We start from the raw sequence: 7,322 nt of genomic DNA on the forward strand, positions 1-7,322 counted from the left end.
CCCCGTGGAGGGCTGGATGAATAGTAGACGGTGGAGGGGTGGTCGTGGAGGGGTGGTTGAACAGTAGCTGGTGGAGTAGCGCGCGGTGGAGGCTGGACGAACAGGAGCCCGTGGAGGCTGGAGGAGGTCGACGGTGGGGATGAACAGTATCCCGTGGAGTCCCTTTTTGGGGTACGCCACACCCCTCCCGATGAACAGGACCCCTGTTTCGACCGTAGCGCTCCAACACAAGTCCGTTTCGTCCGTTTTGCGGTACGCCACACCCCTCCCGATCAACAGGACCCCCGTTTCGACCGTAGCGCTCCAACACAAGTCCATTTTGTCCGTTTTGCGGTACACCACACCCCTCCCAATCAACAGGACCCCCGTTTCGACCGTAGGAGGTCCGTTTCCTCCGTTTTGCGGTACGCCAACCCCTCCCGATGAACAGGATTCTGTTTCGAACATGGCCGGTCGAACACAAGGCCGTTTCCTCCGTTCTGCTATACGCCAGGCCTCGTTTAAATCGCCTGTTCCGTCCAAGCCCTCCCGATGAACACGACGACGCATTCTGTTCCGACCCAGCCGGTTGGCTCCCCATGAACACGACGACGACGCTGTTTCTCCGTTCCGACCCAGCCATGTACACGAGCCCTGGCCATACGTATGCGCGAGTAGGCATTCGAGACCTCGCCCATATGTACATATACATGGCCGTATTTTCTTTCTTGCACACTGGCCGCTGCACGTACGTGTACATGCTACGTGCGCGCCTCTACTACGACACGTACGCGCCTCTACTACGACATGTGCGCACCTCTACTATGACACATGCGCGCCTCTACATCCACCAGTATGTACGTACACGTTCGCGACCAGAATGACCACGCTACGTACGCTTCGACCAGGTGGGTCCCGACTGTCAGGCACTTCCTTGCGTGCGAAAATGTAGCTGGTGGTTCCCAGCAGAGAGGGGGGGCGAATCGTTTTTTTGCCCGGATGCACTTCCTTGCGTGCGAAGATGTAGCTGGTGGGTCCCAGCAGTCAGGAGGCGAATCATTATTTTTTTTGCCCGGAGGTACTTCCTTGCGTGCGAAGATGTAGCTAGCGGGTCCCAGCAGTCAGGGGGGCAAATCGGTTTTTTGCCCGGACGCACTTCCTTGCGTGCGAAGATGTAGCTGGTGGGTCCCAGCAGTCACGGGGGCGAATCGTTTTTTTGCCTGGACGCACTTTCTTGCGTGCGAAGATGTAGCTGGTGGGTCCCAACAGTCAAGGGGAAACGTTTTTTTTGTGAAATACAGTGGCCTGTCCGGTGGGTCCCAGCTGTCAGGTGGAGGAATCATTATTTTCCGCGTAATAAGGAGGCACTTCCTTGCCGCGGCCGTGGACCCAACTGTCAGCCTCTCCACGTATAGTCCACGTCCGATGGAACTTGTTCCTTGACCATGTTGACCACGCCATGCCGAGAGTACCACGGCGGTGGACGACGATGAGGCCTAGGAAGGGGACGACGTGGAGCCGGGGAAGACGCGACAGTGGAAGCCCGCGCAGAGAGGAGTACGAGGGTTCACTCGTTCGGCTGCGGTGTGAGGCTGCCGTCGCCGCAGGGCCTGGCCAGCAGTGGGAATAGTAGGTGGCGGTGAGGCCTCTGATACGTCTCCAACGTATCTATAATTTTTGATTGCTCCATGCTACTTTATCTACTGTTTTGGACTATATTGGGCTTTATTTTTCACTTTTATATTACTTTTGGGACTAACCTATTAACCGAAGGCCCAGCCCAGAATTGCTGTTTTTGCCTTTTTCAGTATTTCAAAGAAACATAATATCAAACGGAGTCCACACGGAATGAAACCTTCGGGATCGTGATTTTTCAACCGAACGTGATCCAGGAGACTTGGACCCTACTCAAAGAAGCTTCCGAGGAGGTCACGAGGGTGGAGGGCGCGCTTCCCCCCTAGGCGTGCCCCTACCTCGTGGGCCCCTCGGAGCTCCACCGACGTACTCCTTCCTCCTATATATACCTACGTATCCCCAAACGATCAAAACAGGAGCAAAAAACCTAATTCCACCGCCGCAACCTTCTGTATCCACGAGATCCCATCTTGGGGCCTGTTCCGGAGCTCCGCCGGAGGGGGCATCCACCACGGAGGGCTTCTACATCATCACCATAGCCCCTCCGATGAAGTGTGAGTAGTTTACTTCAGACCTTCGGGTCCATAGCTAGTAGCTAGATGGCTTCTTCTCTCTTTTTGGATCTCAATACAATGTTCTCCCCCTCTCTTGTGGAGATCTATTCGATGTAATCTTCTTTTTGCGGTGTGTTTGTTGAGATCGATGAATTGTGGGTTTATGATCCAGTGTTATCTTTGCAAGTCTCTTCGAATTATCCGTTTGGTTTGGCCAACTAGATTGGTTGTTCTTGCAATGGGAGAAGTGCATGGCTTTGGGTTCAATCTTGCGGTGTCCTTACTCAGTGACAGAAAGAGTTGCAAGGCACGTATTGTATTGTTGCCATCGAGGATAACAAGATGGGGTTTTTATCATATTGCATGAATTTATCCCTCTACATCATGTCATCTTGCTTAAGGCGTTACTCTGTTTTAACTTAATACTCTAGATGCATGTTGGATAGCGGTCGATGAGTGGAGTAATAGTAGTAGATGCAGAATCGTTTCGATCTACTTGTCATGGACGTGATGCCTATATACATGATCATTGCCTAGATATACTCATAACTATGCTCAATTCTGTTAATTGCTCAACAGGAATTTGTTCACCCACCGTAGAATACTTATGTTCTTGAGAGAAGCCACTAGTGAAACCTATGCCCCCCGGGTCTATTCTCATCATATCAATCTATATCACTTTATTTACTTGCTTTGTTTTTTTACTTTGCCTTTACTTTTTACTTTGCATCTGTCTATCAAAAATACCAAAAATATTATCTCTATCAGATCTCACTCTCGTAAGTGTCCGTGAAGGGATTGACAACCCCTAAGTGTTGGTTGCGAGTTGCTATCGTGTTGTGCAGGTACGAGGGACTTGCGCGTGACCTCCTACTGGATTGATACCTTGGTTCTCAAAAACTGAGGGACATACTTACGCTACTGTGCTGCATCATCCTCTCCTCTTCGGGGAAAACCAACACAAGCTCGAGACGTAGCAAGAAGGATTTCTGGCGCCGTTGCCGGGGAGGCTCACGCAAGCAAGTCAACTATACCAAGTACCCATTACAATCCCTATCTCTCGCATTACATTATTTGCCATTTGCCTCTCGTTTTCCTCTCCCCCACTTCACCCTTGCCGTTTTATTCGCCCTCTCTTTCCCAATCTCCTCCTCTCTTTCCCGTTTGCCTTCTTCCCGTATGTATCTTTGTTTGTGTTTCCTTGTGCCTTCTATATGCTTGCATCTTCGCTTGCTGAAAATCTATTGATATGGATCCACTTAAAGTGTTCTACTTGGATCATCTTCGATCCTTATGTGCTCGTGCTGAAACCCCAACTAGCCTAGTTGAGGGGAAATCTTTAGATGAGCATGCTATTTTGTGCGTCATCGTTTGTCTGAAAAGGGGAGACTCTTACGGTATCATATAAATAGTTTGCTATGCTATGCTTTGAATCTTTGTGAAATGTGTGATTTTACTTGTTGCTCTAAGAACCCTAAAAAACACCTTCCCTACCTATGCGAGTTCAATGATAATGAAATCTTATCTTCTTATGCAAAGGGTGTTTATAGTTACTATGATACCGAACAAATTTAAGAATTTGTCGTTTTAAAGGGTGCTCATGAAGTTGCTTCTTTGATTGAAAAGTATGATTTTACTCTCAACAAATCTGAAAATTCCGTCATACTTAAATATTGCAATGAAAACCTTGCTCATAATGTCTATGTCCAAGAGTTTATTGAAAGAATGACCATTGCTTTGGAAGAAAATAATGATATGCATGAATCTATAGATAATGACGATTACGATGATTTGATGGAAATATCCCTTGATGAACATGATGCTTGCTATTCTTGTGGCCATGATGCCAATATTTATGAAGATGAATTTGCTATAGTTCCTTATGTTAAACATGAGATCGTTGCTATTGCACCCATACTTGGTAGTTCCTTCGATGAAAAGCATGATTGCAATGATTTTACTATAAATTCTCTTGATGTCAATTATGCTAATAATATGCAAAATCCTAAGCTTGGGGATACTAGTTTTGCTATGTCTACTACTTGTTGCAATGATCATGATTGGGGTGATTCTTCTTATGATCTTCAAAATTTATTTAATCCCCATGATGAATATGAGATTGATAATATTGTTTGCAATAATATTAAAAGTGGGTTTGGAGAGGTCATGACTTTAGTTAATGTTAATCCCACTATTTTGGAAGAGTGTCAACTTCCCATGCATGTGGATCGTGTTGAGAATATGTTATGTGATAGCTATATTGTTGAATTTTCTTATGATCCTACATATAATTAATATGAGAGAGGAAAATATGGTTGTAGAAATTTTCATGTTACTAAATTACCTCTCTTCATGTTGAGACTGCTATCATCTCTTTGTTCTTCGTTGCTGTCGGTGTCAAAACAGGCGGATCTCGGGTAGGGGGTCCCGAACTGTGCGTCTAGGCGGATGGTAACAGGAGACAAGGGACACGATGTTTTACCCAGGTTCGGGCCCTCTTGATGGAGGTAAAACCCTACGTCCTGCTTGATTAATATTGATGATGTGTGTTACAAGAGTGGATCTACCACGAGATCAAGGAGGCTAAACCCTAGAAGCTAGCCTATGGTATGATTGTTGTTCGTCCTATGGACTAAAGCCATCCGGTTTATATAGACATCGGAGAGGGCTAGGGTTACACAGAGTCGGTTACAAGGGTAGGAGATCTACATATCTGTATCGCCAAGCTTGCCTTCCACGCCAAGGAAAGTCCCATCCGGACACGTGACAAAGTCTTCAATCTTGTATCTTCATCGTCTTGGAGTCCGGCAGATGATGATAGTTCGGCTATCCGGACACCCCCTAGTCCAGGACTCCCTCAGTAGCCCCTGAACCAGGCTTCAATGACGACGAGTCCGGCGCGCATATTGTCTTCGGCATTGCAAGGCGGGTTCATCCTCCGAATAATTTATAGAAGATTGTGAACACCAGGATAGTGTCCGGCTCTGCAAAAATAAATTCCACGTACCACTGTAGGGAGAATAATATAACACCAGTTCAATCTGCTGACGTGTTTTGTGGCGTGACATCACAGCACTACCAAGTCTTTACTTGAATTGTTTTTATTGCACCACCTCAGCGCGTTTAGCGAAGCGGTTTCCTTGGCACGTCTTGTCGAAGCAGAGATCGTGTTCCCCTTATTCCGGGATTCCCATCAATACGGACGTGGGTAACCCAACCGCGCCCGTTGCCACGCCCCCTCCATCGAAGGCGGGTCCCAAACGGTCACGGGGACGGCTCTTGGTATTCTTCCTCTTTATAATGAGACCAAGGCCCGTTCTTTTCCTTCAATCCTCTATCGAATCCGCCCCTCGCCCCGAGTTCCAACACCCAGGGCTCCAGATTCGGGTACCTTCGATCTTCGACAATGTCCGGCCCTGACCTACGAGGCCGGTGGATGCCCTCCTCCGTCACGGAAGAGGACGTGCTAAAGCTGAGAGACGCCAGGTACTTAACCTACGAGATTTCGCATAGGCTTCCTGCCCGAGGGCAAGTTATGCCGACTCCCGAGCTTGGCGAGAGCGTCGTGTTCGTGTCTCACCTCCGTCGGGGTTTAGGCTTCCCGACGGATCCCTTCGTGAGGGGGCTCATGTTTTACTATGGGCATGAATTCTATGACTTGGCTCCGGAGTCCATCCTCCACATCTCATCATTCATTGTCGTCTGCGAAGCCTTCCTCCGCACTACCCCTCACTTCGGCTTGTGGCTCAAAACCTTCAATGTGGAGCCGAAGATGATTGAGGGGCGTCACGTAGAGTGCGGCGGGGCGGTTATAAGCAAGAGGGCCGATGCTCCATGGCCCGCGGGCTCTTTTCAGGAGGAGCTCGGCTTGTGGCAACATGAGTGGTTCTATATCACCGCTCCCAGGGGCAGCAGGCAGAGGCTGCCGCCCGTCTTCCGCTCGGGCCCTCCACAACAGCTGACGTCATGGGTCAACAAGGGGCGTGACTGGGGGCCGTCCAAAGACGTACCCCTGTTGCAGGACTGGATTCAAGGCCTCCAAGAAAGGGAGATCAATTTGGTCGCAGTGGTACAAGTTATGTTGATCCGGCGCCTACTGCCCTGCAAACGTCGCCCCCTCCGCCTGTGGGAATTTAATCCGGAGGGGCCATGAGCTCTTCAACACTTCATGGGTTTGACACCCGCGGAGATGTACAAACTGTTCTTCGGATCGCAAGAGATGCGTCCGGAATTGACCGAGGATGCTGGCCTAAGCTGCAATCGCCCGGATACCCAAGTAAGTAGCCCCGTGTCCGGACACATCGTCCATTTATTTATAGTGGGTTTTCCTTTTAACCAGCTATCCCTTGGACAGGAGTGGATAGCGCAAGCAAAACTGATACGATGTCCGGCCCCCCTCCCTGAGACCATGCAGGATCCCGTGTTAATCAAAATGTTGGAGGTGCACCTTCGGAGGAGGGCGAAGGGGGGCACAGGGGAACTACCACCTCCGCCAAGGAGGCTTTGAGTAAGGGAGGAATCGAGAGTCCCTCCTTCCAGGGGAAGAAGAGGACCGCTTACGAAGACCCGGAGGCCAAGGCCTCAAAGCGGGGAAAGAAATCTGTACCGGAAGGTCCTGTGCCGGGAAGAGCCCCGGCCATACTGTCTCCTCGGAGGAATCAGCCCTCTAGCGAGCCGTAAGTAAAAAAGGTGGGATTTTGTAATAGTGGACACCCCTGCTTAATTTCTAAGGGTAACCGAAGTTTTCACCTTGTAGTTCGGATCTCAGCCCATCTCAGCACAGCTCATCTTCGGGAGACCTTCGTCCGGAGATGATGGAGAGCGAAACGCCTCCATCTACCGCCCCGTCGTGCGGGGCGGGTGACGCTGAGGTGTCGTCACGGAGGGTCTCCCCGAGTCCGGCAGGGCCGGAGAGTTCGGCACCCATTGGAGTACGGCCGGTGGAGCTGCAGGATTTGCTCAAGAGGGCGTCTATCTCAGAAGATCACCGCACATTAATGAGTAGGGTGATTGAGAGGATCTCGTCCGCCGAAAGCGGGTTGTGTGAGGCCGTCGGAAGTTTGCTGACGGGGTTTGAGGTACGCAAAAAATGACATACCTTTTGACAATTTTGCACATGAAGTGCGCCCTGTATAGATAGTAGCCCCTGAGACC

Source organism: Triticum dicoccoides, chromosome 3B, assembly GCF_002162155.2.
Source record: "Triticum dicoccoides isolate Atlit2015 ecotype Zavitan chromosome 3B, WEW_v2.0, whole genome shotgun sequence".
NCBI lineage: Eukaryota > Viridiplantae > Streptophyta > Magnoliopsida > Poales > Poaceae > Triticum > Triticum dicoccoides.